The following is a 14,895-nucleotide window of genomic DNA, read 5'->3' on the forward strand; positions in this document are numbered from 1 at the left end:
TTTTAATGGAGCTTCGCAGCTTTTTGGGTCTTGCCAATTTTTATTATAGGTTCGTGTTGGGTTCTCTATATCACCTGGCCTTTGAGTCATGTTACTGAGGGTGGAGCAAAAATGAATTTTTTCTAGTCTAGGTCCCAATAAAAGGCTTGTTGAGCTGAAGCACCACCTTTTCTCGGCACTTGTACTCACATTGCAAAACCTGCAACAACCATTTGAAATTGAGGCAGACACTTCCAACCATGCTATTGGTGTAGCTCTCACCCAGAAAGGGCATCTGGTGGCCTATCACAGTGAGACACTTTCTGATACAATTTAAAAATACCCACCTATGATAAAGAAATGTATTTAATTGCACAGATGTTCCAAACAGACCACTGACCTCTTCAGTTTATCCAGACACAAGGAAGTTGTAGAACGATTGACATCATAAGTGGTATACATATCTGCAACAAGTCCACTTGAAGATTAAATACAAGACAGGAAACACCAATCATGTGAAAAATTTCCTTAGTTGGCCCCCAGTTGTAACATTGACTAGTATTCTCAATTCTTGTGGCCACGAGACCTCTGAATGGCCGCAACTATACAAAAATGATCCAGAGTTCGCCACCACATACCAGATGCTAGTGGATGGTAATCAAGTTCCAGATTACCACTTCTAGGATACATTATTATGATACCTAGGACACCTTTGTGTTCCTTCAAGCGAGTGCGCCAAGTTTATTTGGAGGCGCACTATATTCAGGTTGTAGGACATTTTGGTGTGGCAAAAAATGTGGTCGTACTATAAAAGTATTTTTATTGGCCAAAAATCCAACAATATGTTGGAAAATATATCGTATCCTGCATTGTTTGTGTCATCGCCAAGCCAACCATAAGAAGAAATGTGTGTACACTCCTCTACCTACTCCCAGCCAGCCCTAGGAATCCACCTCCATGGATATCTCTCAAGCCTCCCTTATACCAAGCATGGAAATGATTGTGTATTTATGTTTGTGGACATATTTTCTAAGATGGCAATATTGGCGGCTTGTAAGAAGAGTATCACAACAGAGGAAATTACCAAACTCTTCTTTGAATGAGTATGGGTACATTTTGGGATCCTGCAGACCATTATATCAGATCGAGATAAGAGACCCTTGAGCACATTTTGGTTGAGCCTTTGGACATTATTGGACACCAAGCTCACCAAGTCAACTGCATTCCATCCCTAGACTGATGTCCATACAAAGGTTTTTAACATGAAGATAGTGCACATAATACACATGTACAACTCCAAGCATCCACGAACATGGGATGAGAGCCTTCCTTATGTGCAACATAACTATAACAGAGATCTCCATAGCTCAACTGGATGCAACCCTTTTTAAGTGGGTCTGATATTTCAACCATTGTGTCCAAGGGATGTTGCCATGACTCATGTGACTACACAGAGAGAATTTTCACATGTCAGTCCAAGGTTGGTATAGAAACCCGATTTATTGAACACATCCAACACATCTGCCAATAGGTGCATGACATCTTGGATATTCCAATGCAAAATACAAACAATGACATTATCAGCATTGGGTGCCACACAAGCTTCAGGTAGGTGACAAAATTTGGTTACATTTGCAGAAAGAACGCCTTTCCAGATCCCATCAGAAGCTCATACCACTCAGATACAGGCCTTACACCATCACCAAGGTTGTAGGAGATATTTCTTTTGAGTTCAACATTCCCCCATTCCTTGGCCTTCACCCACTGTTCAATGTGGACTGCCTTCGGTCATACTTCCCACCATTGCTAGGAACATTAAACATTGTAAAATAACTAACACCAACAAAGCTAAACCCAAATTGCATGGAATAGGGCACAATTGATTGGATCATGGACACGTAGGTCAAGAATACTTTCTAGCAAAATATCCAACTATATCAGGTTGTGAAAGTTGGCCAACTCTTGCACCAAGGCAAGTGATTCACTAGGGACCAAGCTCAACAAAAATTTCCACATCTCATGGAGGAACTCAATACAATGGAGACCATTGCTTCCTAAGGGGGGGAAACTAATCTAGGTGGATATTGGTGGCCACTTGCCTATTCTACTTGGACCTCAACAATTGTTTCTTTCAGTTTCTTTATTTGTAGCACAATTTACTATTTTTGGTAGTTTTTTCGGGTCGTGAACTTCTAAAGTTGTTTTGAGGCCGTAAATGACGTTTTATTGGAAGACGGGCAAACCCATAACATGTGGAAGAGCTTTGCAGTTGAAAGTTGTATTCCTCATATAGATATTTCTAGCGATGTATCATATGTGTTAAACGAAGATTGTATGACAAAGTTACAACCCCTGGAAGTCGATGTACCAATTTACCCCAATGGGGCCCACAAAGTTTTGGCACTTCATCTCCTGTGGTTAGTTTTTAGGATGTTTAGGGTTTTCCATTGTTTACCAATAATAAATAGGCCTTCGAGTCATATTGTAACACAATTAAGAAGGCATGCAGCCGCCACATATCTTCTCAAAGATAAGTTACCTTTATTTGAGCTATTTTATTTCCATTCTACATGTAAGCAATTTTTTGTACTTTGTTATTAATGAATTGAAGTTATGTTTTCATTGTATCTATGTTTTTGTTTATATTTGTATTTCATTTTGTTCCCTCATGAATCTGGATTAGATGTTATCACCAGGATTGTGCTAAGCTTAGTCAAATTTGGGTGCCCATTGGGGTAGTTTAATTCCCCCAAAAGTGGCTTCCATTCTTAATCCCTCCCCATGAAAACATATAGACATAACATTACAAATGCAACATAATAACTATTCATCAACATGTAATATACTTCTAGAAAGATGAAAATATTCAATATTTATTTTTCAAAATTATTGTTAAACCATGCATTTGGAATTAAATTTGCAAATAAATTGCCAATGGTAATACAATTCATACTGATTGATCATGGGACTACTTGTTTTGGGGTTTTGTGAAGCCAAGAACATAGGTAAAAATGAAGGAAATGACATTCAAGTAGTGAGCCAAACATGAGTTTTTCCCCATCAAATAAAAGATGGTAGACAATGCTCAAAGCACATGAATTTAAGTGGGTATTCCACAACATTTCTATGAGACGTTTCATAGAGTGATAGTAAAATGATGCACATGGATATTTCCTTTTTTTTTTGGTTGATAAGTGGGTGAATCTTGAAAATCATGCTTACCCTATGGTTGAGAGGCCACGACTCAGGGGCATCTAAGCCATCAAAGTCACCGGGATTGCACCCGGCCTGAGCCAGACCAGCGGAAACCATGCTAGATTTTTGGTATCGGCGAGACTAGAACCGGTGACCTTTGCTTACAGAGCGCCTTAACAACGCGCTCCTTCACCGACCGTTCTATATCTCTTTGATGTTGCACATGGATATTTCAATACAATAGTACTATCTTATATGGTTGTAATCTCTATTAGATGGACTTAATGTCATAGAAGGATATATTGTAAGTATAATGGATTAAATAAGCCTAATTGGTTATTTAATCTAGTTAGAATTAGGAATTTCAAAGGAGAATTTATTGTGAAAATTTTGCTTCAAATTTAAATAATAGTAATATCCTACTAAGTGTTATTTATTTATTTATTTAAACCAGAGGAATAAACAATTGGGTTAGTTTTGTACTCGTATGCACAAGGTCAAGTCCAACTACTACCACACTATACCTTTGGGGCCTATGACCTATCATCCTCTCTATAAACTGGGTTACAAATAGGGGGATTGAACATTGAATCTATGAGTTTCTACGATTTCATATCACTTTGATCACGAGTTGAGATGTGACAATATCCAACTATATAAATTTTAATTAATTTTATTGTATTTGAAAATCTTTCAGTCAAAAATTACATCTAAAATGTTGGATCGATGCACTTTGAACCATTCTATGTAGTTCATCGTCAAGAATAAGATTAATTTTGCAAATAATTAATAAATTTATTTTTTTAAAATATTTTCTAATTAAAATTTAGGTTTAAAATTTTAAAATCCAGTTATTTAAAATTTTAAAATATAATTAAAATAAAATAAAATAACATAAAATAAACTAAAATAAAAAAAATAATTTAAAAAGCATAAATTTAAACATTTTATTTTTAATAAAGTTTAGTAATACAATTATTAGTGAAATTGATGCTCTGGTTAATCAATGCACATAAAATCAATACATTGAGAAAAAACACAAATAAAAGCGCAAATCTCGGTGAAAGGTCAATGTTTGGAAAATTGGTCGAGGAAATAGTCGAAGCATAACCTTTCAAAACACATTGGATTTCAAACTTAACATTAATGTTTTAAAGGTGTGTCTAACATTCATGTAGATTTGTGTGTAGTATTTGTGTATTTATAGTGAAATTTATTAATTTTATTTTTTATAATTTTATGATTTAATAAAATATTTATTAATTAGGATTTTATTTTCGAGTGATGTTAGTGAGAATTTTTGGAAGTTTTTTGGGGTTTTTTTGGTCTAATTTCTTTATAAAATCTGATAGGAATTTATTGAAATCACAAGTTTGATGGCTAACCCCTACATAATAGAAGTTTCTCAGGGTTTTTGAGATACTAAATCCATATATACCATAAAAAAAACAGTTTAAATAATACAAATCAAGATTTCTTCAATTTATTCCACCACCAAAACAACAATTCTTTTTATTTTGAAAATTATAAATGTATTTAATTGATAAAATTTTGATTTAATTATTAAAAATTTAATTATATTTCACTTAAGCCATAATTTCTTTATAGTAATTTAGTTGTTAAAATAAGCTTTCACTCATATTATATGTTTTTGAATCTTAAACAATTAACGTATTTCCTTAAATACAAAGCAAATAAATATTAATTTTTTTTAACTTTATAATAATTTAAACTCATTTTATAATATACCTAATAATTTGAAAAAACTTGGACTTATGGGACGGTTAATTGTACTCCTCCGGGTAACGGTAGGCTCCATTTTCAAATACCGACAGGCAGTCCATGAATTGGTTAATCAAGAACTTTGATCCCACAACGCCAATTCCATATTTTAAATATATATATATTAAAAAGGATTTATTATAATTTTTATTAAATTTTTTTATCATTTTAATAAAATAATAAAAAAATTTAAAATTTCTAAATTGAAATTTAAAATCTTTTCCTACCATCATTTACAAATTATATATCACATTTTCTTGCGAATTGTGTATCACATTTTCTTGAATCTGCGGGCCTGACAAAACTTTTCTTGTGGGTTCAATTAATCTTATCCGCGTCGTCCGGCCGTCCGTTGCCGTGCCATTGACCATAAAAATGTGTGTTGTGTGCCATTTTCCTTAAGAAAATCATAAAAATATCCATTTACCTTTTTAAACTCATTAAAATATACGTTGTGCACCAATTGCGCTAGAAATATTTTATTTAAGATCATTTTTAAAATGTCAAAAATTATATGTATTTTTCATTAGAATTATATAAATTAAAAATATACGTTGTGATTAAAACTATTTTATTTAAGATCATTTTCAAAAGTCAAAAATTGAAATTTTATATACATTTTATTAGAATTATATAGATAAAAGTAGTTTATATTTATTGATTTTGAAAAGTAAAAAATAAGTAGAAAGTAAGCTTCATTATCAATATAATTAATAATTAAATATCTATTATGATATGGTTAATCATATTAATATAATTAATAATTAAATATCTATAATATGTTTGACCATGGATGATCATGGTTGATAATGTGGATCATGATGACCATGTAAAACATGTTAATCTTCTTAACCACGCTGTCTATGGATGATTAGTTGACCATGGTTGTGCATGTTGATTATGGATAACCATATCAACCATCGATGACCATGTTCACCATGGTTGATTATGGTTGACTTTAACCATGTATATGGTTAAGTATGGTTAACCATGTTAACCATGGTTGATCATTTTGACCATAGATGTTGTGTATGTTGACTATGTTGACCATGGTTGACCTAGACCACATTGACCATAAATAGCCATATTAACCATGGTTGACTATGGTTAACCATGGCCATGGTTATTATGGTTAACCATGGTTGACCTTAACCATGGTTATGGTTTACTATGATTTACCATGACCATGACCATGTTGACCCATGATTGACCACAACTCAACCTTGGTTGACTAAGTCAAGCTAACTATGGTTAACAATGTTTAACCATGGATTACGATGGTAATGTGACCTTGTGATGCTAATCATGGCTAACCTTTGTAAAATTGCTACAATATCGATGTTTGTGTCAAAATGTGATGTTCCTCAATAGTTATGTCACATATGACTTTCCTCAATGGTTATATAAGCTTGTGATCCCCAATGATTATGCCATAATGTGATGTTATTCGATGTTTATGTCATATAGTAATGGTCATCTTTGGTGTCTTATGCTGAATTGTTTTATTCCTTTATGGTTTTGTTACATTGTGGCATTCATCATCATCATGTTATGCTGAATTAATCAATGGTTACATAACATTGTTTTCAATTCATCAGTAGTTACATCACACCATCTCTAGTTCCTCAATTGTTACATCATATTATGACATTCATGAACGGTTATCTCACCTTCCAATGTTCCTTTAGGGTTATGTTTTTTGATTTTCTTAAATGATCATAATGATTGTGATATTCATTTTACTTTATTTTAGTTTCATCTACTTTTATTTTGCATTACTCAATGGTTATGCCACAATGTGATGCTCTTGAATGGTTAAGTTAGATTATGACATTCCTCAATAGGTATTTCATATAGCAATGTTTATGATGGTTGATAAACCTTAATGTCTTTAGTTGGCCATGGTTTAGTTAAGACATGATTGAAAATGGCTGATTATAGCTGATTTTCATCACATCGAGATGTTGGGCAAGGGTTATGTTTGAAAGTGACATTAGTTTCTATTCGTCACATTGCAATATTAATTGATGTTCAACACATTGCAATATTTGATGACATTCATCACATTTTGATGTTTGGGCTCAAGTGTCACATGTAATACCAAGTTTTGTTCATCACATTGTGATGCCAAGCTTTATTTGTCACATTACAACATCAAGTTTTGTTTGTGACATTACATCACAAGTTTTTTTCATTACAAAGTGACATTAGGTCATGTTTGAATCTCTCTGATGTTTGATGACAAGCATCATAGTGCAATATTTGTGCAAGGATATGGACATTATGATGTTATTGATGAGGCTCATTAATAGGTATATCATAAGGGTTATAATGCCATCCTACAGCTTTAGAACTATCTCTTTCTCACATTTAGATACAATTTTTGTTATATTATGCTTAGTGAGAGGGGTAAAAGATGTTTTGCTATGTCATGTGGCCTAATATGGTTTAAATGCAGGAAATGGAGCAATTTTGAGATTATTTCAATGCAGGAGCTCTAAGTAGACAACAAAGAGAGATTCTAGGAGGGTTTCCACCTCCTTAACTTCCTCAATCAGCTAAAATCACCACTTTCTCTCTCATTGGCTCAAGGTCATTGGCAGCCAAGGAGGATGAGGTCATTGACATCCAAGAAAGTGCATTTCAAGGAGATCTAGATCCACCTTTCTCGAGTTTTGGGAGACAAACATCCCTATTTTCTAGGGAGATGTTGGTAGCTACCCTCTTGTACAAATAATTATGCCAAAGAGCTCATTAGAATTCGAACGTTGTTTTTCAGCTAAGAGGCTATTGAGCTCAAGCATTTGATACTGTTATTTTTGACTTGTTATGTGATGTATTTGACATTGATGCAATGACAATAAGAAGTTTCTTATTGATCCATCAATGAGTCAGTTCCAGAGGGCTAAGGTTCTTGGGTTTGGGCCCAACCCTAGTGGCTTAGGTCCCTCTTATGTATTGGTATTTCTTTTTAGCTTAGAATGTTTGTTAGTTTTCTGCATTCTATTAGAATATGATTCCTCAAAAAGCTCATGATTGCTAACTCTATCTCATCCTCTCAAGGGGACATGAATAGAGGAATCTACAATCACAGCCGAAAAATGTTATGTTTATGATTTCTTGGAAAAAGTTCTATATTAGTTATCTTATTTTACATATGTTTTTTGTAGCTTAGAAGTTGATTCAATGCCTAGATTAAATTTTTTGGCATAAATTAGATAGTGTTTAAGTTCAACTCATCTTTTCCACCATTAGTTGTTATTTTGTAAATGATAAGAGAGCATGTGCATGTGATGTTGCAGGACTACTGGATCTGTAGGCAAGGGGCCTTTCACCATATCCATCCATGATTTCTTCACCCTCTTTGATGAATCCCAAATGTTGTTCTTGAGCTCCTTCTCTTTAATCACAGTGAGCAACCCTCTTAGTCCAAAACAGGCCTTCCTGAGGTGTTGAGGTTGGATAGGGGTGTTGGCCACCTTTCATGCATCTACCACAACCTCCATCCACCTCATCATCCCTTGATATCATCATCCTACCTTCCAAACCATCTTGGAAGCCTTCTTGTAGCATTACAGGCCTTCCTGTAGCAATACAGGGTTCCTGTAGTAGCTTCCTATTGTTATACAGGAAAATGACCTCCTCATCAGCTCAGAGGAGAAAGACAGTTTGGTTAAAGACATGACCTAATTCACAGGCCTATTTTCCAAGGTAATGCACCCCAGAAACAGGAAAGAAGAGTTATAATACTCTCCATGCACTAGCCAAGGGCATTAGTCCCTAGGTTAACTCACTGTTTTGCCTAAAGGGCAGTGTTACCCAAGATTTGTGAGATTCTAGAGGTCAAAGAGTGGGTTGACTGACTGACACTCCGCTTTTCACTCAAATGTCAGCCTAAAAAGCAGGAAACATCTACCTCTGACCTAACTAAGGATATTTCCATTCCTAATGGAGTCTCATGAAAAGGGAAAGAGAAATAAAGTGAGGAAACATCCTATCTTTTGCCTCAATGGAACTCATGAGAGAATTGGAAAGGATGAACCTCTCATCATCTATATATTGGAGGCTTGGGCATTGTGAAGGAGGTTGAATGGTTGTCAAATGATTGTCGAAACTTTGTATGAGATATAGTTGTTATGTTGCCAAGAGATTGAGAGAGAGAGAGAGAGAGAGGAGCTTGAGGACTAGAGGAAGCTTGATCCAACCAAGATGGTTGTAATCATTATTATTCAATATAATAATATAGATTTGTTGTTGTGTTGTCTACTTGATGGTGTTGATGTTGTGTTTATTTACATGTTGATTCAATACCATAACTTATAAGTAGCTTAGATGCATGTTGTTTCATATCTTTATGTATTAATGTGTTAATTATCAGAGTTTATATGTTGTAGGATTACTCTCCATCTTGTTTATGTGCAAGTACTGATCTAAGAGCTGCCAGAGGGGTCTTCCACTTTGCTACATTGGGTTCTCCAGCAGTGCTACACCAAGGACTGAGGTAATCTCTCTTCTTTTTCTTTGTTAATCATGCATTGATATAGATATGTATATTCTTCTTTGTGACAACTGCAGTTAATATGAAATGGTCTGCCTTGGATCCCGAGAAGATCCTTGAGGGTATTCCAGCCACAACCACCCATGCATTAATCCCTATAGAAGAATTGGAAACTCCACTGGGGACTATACTTAGTTCCCGGTTTTTACCTCCCAAGTTCCCAGATCTCTCTTTCTTTCCAGGCCTTCCTGTTCTTCTTGGTTCCCATTCTAACCACTCAGGACACTTCACAACCTTCTTTACTATGCTCAGCCTTTGATCAGACCCTGAATGACTTTGTTTACAACCTCTACTGATGTAACACACCCTAGTTGTGCAAGCCAGTGAGTTATAACACTGCTCAGGCTTGCAAATAGAGCGATAGTCCTGCCATTAATTCCCTATAGCCTCTCTTGAAGTGCATTAGCCAACCATTATCTTGATAAACAACCTGCTCTATGAATTCCTAGGTTGGGAAGCTTCTTATAATTTGTTTCAAGGATTTGCAGTTGTGCGTCATGCTTGGTTGCCTATTTCCTCATCATTTTTATTTTTAGATAAATAACTTAAGTGCATTTATTTTATGAAAATAAAGATGAAAAAAATTATTTATTATTTTCTGTTTTAGTTGGTTATATTCTGCATCTGTATATTAGGTTAGTTGTTAGAGAGCATTACATGTCTACAAGTTGTGCATGTGTTTACTGCATTGGATGCATGGTGTTGAATTGATGTATAAAGGATTCTCTCCTTGTAGAAATAACTTGTTCATCGAATTGAAATTACAAAGCATATTTTCTGCATGGTTTGCATTAGAGTCTCACAAAACTCCATATGTCAACATCCCTTTTGAAGACATTAATAAAGTACATTTAAAATGGGTCTCGTAATAAAAGCAATCAACAAATATTTTTGAGCATACACACATATTAGTCTAGGCTAGGATCTTGGGATATGCAGTGGTGAGTTAACTACCCAAGATCGTAAAACTAAGACTAGTGTTGTTAAAAATCATAAAATCCTATTGCACTCATACTATTCGGGACTTCTCTAGTCAAAGCGAAGTTAAATGTGAGACGACATTGGAATGTGAGAGAAGGTAGCCTGCCTTTGATTGCATCTCCATTGGGTATTCTATGTATCAGGGATTCCTTCAGGGATATCGGAGTTGAGTCGGGGACTCAGGTATCCTACCCACATAGTGTACTATCTACAACCATGTCCCCCCCGGTAGTGTCTGTGATTTGAGGTAACCATAGTGGCTAGACTTTTTTATGGATGAACATAAGGTGACTGGGGTGGGCTGCCCTGGTACCTAAACATACAAACCTACTTTGTCTTCGGTTTTTAGGAGGGTGCTCGTCTTCACGAGAGTACTTGGCCCCTTAATCTAAGGTTCAGGTGAAGCTTAAGAGTAATCATAACTGTACATTTTTTCAGCTCTCTCTTTTAACCATTGTGATATTTGGTTTCATCTCCAGCAAAAAGTGGTTATTAGACATAGTAATATCCCCTGACTGCTTACTGGTTGACTTTTAGAGTATTTTTATTTTTTAGGTGCTAGTTTGTTATCAGTGAGACTATAATAAAATATATCGGTCATCGTGGCTACATATGACCCTCATCATCAATCTAGGTGACAAAAAGGTCTTCCTCCACTGACTTTGGAGGATCAGCTGAGCCTTGGTGACCTAGATTCTCCCTCTTTGGGAAATCAGTCTCCAATGTCTAACACTGAATCACACAACACCTCCTAGGACACTATACTGCCTGAGGACTTTTCACTGAAGGAGTTGTACCTCCTTATAATCCTCCCCTCACTAATCCTCTGGGACTAGTGTTGATTCAGGTAGCACTTGTACCTACCGTGACTTTAGTAATACCAACATCCAACATCCCCCCAGTGACTAATGGGTCGTGGTATTTTGTGGAAAACTTTGGTCCACCATCACTTCCCCTACCAATAGTTAATAACACACAACTGATTGGGTACCCTACTATCCAGACTATGCCAAGTCTGAGCAACCTAGTTACACCTACTATGAGTAGAACCCAGTACATGTTGGTTTCTGCCCCTTTTGTGTCTGCTCCTGGACCTTCGACTATCACTCCAAATAGCATTGTTAGCACGGGTCCCTTCAGTAATCCTTTTGGTTGGAATCCTATCTCAAATGCTAGGGGAAATGTTCCCAACATGCACATACCGGTCGGGGGCATCACTATTCCCCCTCTGCCTATAGGATAAGCTGGACCATCATTGATTGATTTACCTCCCCCAAGTGGACACTATTCTAGTGTCAGTCATGTACCTACGGAAAATTATTTGGCAAGCAAAACCCCTCAACCAGGTCCTGCTCTGTCTTTATGGGCATCCCCTCCTCAACCTCAATTAAGTCAAGGGGGCACTTTTTATGGCGCAACCAATATTTTATCCCCTAGCCTAATGTCCCGTATGGACAACCGTCGTATATGAATGTTCCACCACAACAAGGAGGCTATTATACAATAAATCCTATGTATCCTATTGGTAATAATATGATGGGTGCACCCCAGGGTCCTTCAAGTCATTCTTCATCACCCTAATCAGAATCAGGGGCACCAAACACTTTACCTTTTTTGGCAACACTCAATATCCCTGATCTGTATAAAATGACTAATGAACCCATCTACCATAACTTACATTGGTCCCCAATCTCACACAAAATACCTACCGAAATCTTGAAGTTTGAAGGGAAACAAGGGGATGATTCGAGTACACATGTCACCACCTACCATCTATGGTGTGTATCAAACTTCATGGTGGAAGACAATATCCAGCTTCGGCTCTTCCCCCACACCCTTACTAGAAATTCCACCAAGTGGTTGTTGGGAACGGGTCCCCTGGGGTTAGTTTTTGGGCTAAAGGCCCAATTTTTGTATGAATAATGCAAAGTCTTCACATTTTGTGGTCATGGAGTGCAAAGATGTAAACAGTCAAAAAGGGTTTCCACACTTAGTTTAGATAATTTGTGTCAGCTTGATGAGATTCGTCATTGGTCCACAGGCCATGGGAATGTATAAAAAGGGAGTCTTAGAAGAGTCTAAAGAAAGTTGTTAGTAGAGTTCTAAGAAAGTTTTGGGTCTGTGAGAGGCCTAGGGTGGAAGTACACAACTGAGTGCGCAGACCCCTGCAGCTGTGTGCGCAGGGAAGTTAGAGTTTGTATAGGAAATCTGAACCATCAATAAAGAGAATTATTCTGAAGATATCTGTGTACGAGTTATTTTACTTCTGTTATGAATGTTGTGATTATGTTATGTTGAATATTGGGTTTATGATTTAATGCTATATCGATGCGTGAATCTATGTATTTTACTTTGTCATATGAACGCAAGTAAGAATATATATTTTTACATGAAGATAATCATAATGCATGTTGAAGTTAACCAATACTTAAGCTAATCTGGGTAGACACAAAAGCAAGGATAATTACAGAGGCGCGTAAGTATCTGAATTGACTATTTAGGGTCCGCGAAGGACGATTGGAGGTTTCCACAAAGGTTTCAAAGCTGGATAAGGGAAGTACTTTGATAAGTTGTAAAGGGCTTATAGATCTGTGTGAAGGAAGGGTTAGGGTATAAAACGACATCAAAACCATCTCAAGGTGTGGAAACTTGGTTCCTGCATCCCCCCATACTGCTTCGGGTGAGACTTCAGTCCGCGCTCTGCAGATTGATGCCGAAAGGGCCAATAGTGTAGGGATTTCCTTGAATATGTAATGTTGAACCTGGGTCAGGGCCCATCAATCCAACAAATGGTTCCGTTTCCAGGACCGAGATCTGCATAATGAGATGTCGATGTCGCATCATTGGAATCCAACTAAGAAAGAGATCGAAGACTGGTTGGATAGAAATATCCACGAATCGTGGCGCAAGAAAATAGGAATCTATGATTGACAAAAGAAAAGTGGTTGGACAGATACCTTTACATAGAAATACACAAGATCTTCTTCTATTCCTTCCCGATTGAGTTGTACGAGTAGATCGTGAAATTGGTAGTGGGCCAAGGAAGGTGGAGGCTTGATGGTCCAATAGTCTGGACCCCGAAGTTAGTGCAGAGATTAGAAGGCTCTAAATATAAGATCATGTGTGTTGTCAATCATTAGCTTGATATATCATAGCAGGGTTCGTGACAGAGTTCGCCGTCGATACCTTGGTTAGATACAACGAAGCAGAGTGTCGCTTTTTCAAGGGGCCGCGAGGTAAGTATTTAAAATCATTAAATACTTGGATTAAGATACTTTTGTGTGAAAAGCAGGTTATGCAGCTACCTTGATGTTTGGGGCTACATGAAGTGGAAGGACATTCAAGAACAAGGGAAGAAAATACCCTGAATAAAGCCCTCTAATTGAGCCCCCTCTGAGTGACAACGAGGAAGCAGCATATGCATCTTCACAGAGCGTTGTTCAGTTGATAAAGCAAGGGTTCCCACGAATACCTAATCCACCCACACCACCTCCATCTTCACCTCCACTGCATACGCCTTTGCCTACACCATGCCGCCTCTACCACCATTCAATATGGTGAACCATGTAAAGCTACCTATTTTCAAGAGCGTGGGAAATGAAGATCTAGACCAGTTTTAGTTTGTCGTGAAGGTTGTATGGGAAGCTCAGGGTACCACGGATGATCAAACGAAGAAATAAATGTTGGTTAGTGCTTTGCAGGACCGTGTGCTAACGTGGTACATTAAGTACTGCACTGATAACCCAATGCTCGCGTTGGCAGATATCCAAACTGTGATGAATAATGAATTCAGTAGACCTAAGTCTAAAGCGCAATCAATTGTGGGATTCAAAGAGATCATGATGAAGCCTGGTGAGACACCCTGGATTTGGATCAGAGATTGAAGTGTACGATCCATGAGGCTAACATGAATCTGATTGATGGGAAGCACCGTGTTATAGACATTTTTGGGCACTACAACCCCAAGCATGAAATGTCCATAAAACATGGGCTCCTAAGTCCCTAAAAGTGTTGTTCTAACCCCTAAATGAACAAGGTCAACTGATTACAACTTCTCCCAGAAGTTCTCCATGAAAAACTGCTAAGAACTGGTCAAAACAGGATCATTTCAGCTGCTCCATAGGCAAATTGTGTTGCATCTCACCTAAATACACTGTGTGGATGCGTTGCATTTCAAAAAGCCCTTCTATGGGGTGCGATGGGCGAGAAGTGACAAATGGCAGTGTCATTCCGCGAGGTGGAGAGGCATGGAAAATTCCATAAACTTCTCCTGTGACACTTGCCTCTCTGAATTCGACCAAGGATGAGTAAGAGATCATCAATCTCCAAGTGGAAGCAAGAACTATCAGAGGGAAGACACTAATCAAATCACAAGCTGACTCATCTCCCTTACAGATATC

The sequence above is a fragment of the Pinus tabuliformis genome, chromosome 7 (genome assembly GCF_031772625.1).
Source record: "Pinus tabuliformis cultivar Carrire ecotype Pingquan chromosome 7, CPIR1, whole genome shotgun sequence".
Lineage (NCBI taxonomy): Eukaryota > Viridiplantae > Streptophyta > Pinopsida > Pinales > Pinaceae > Pinus > Pinus tabuliformis.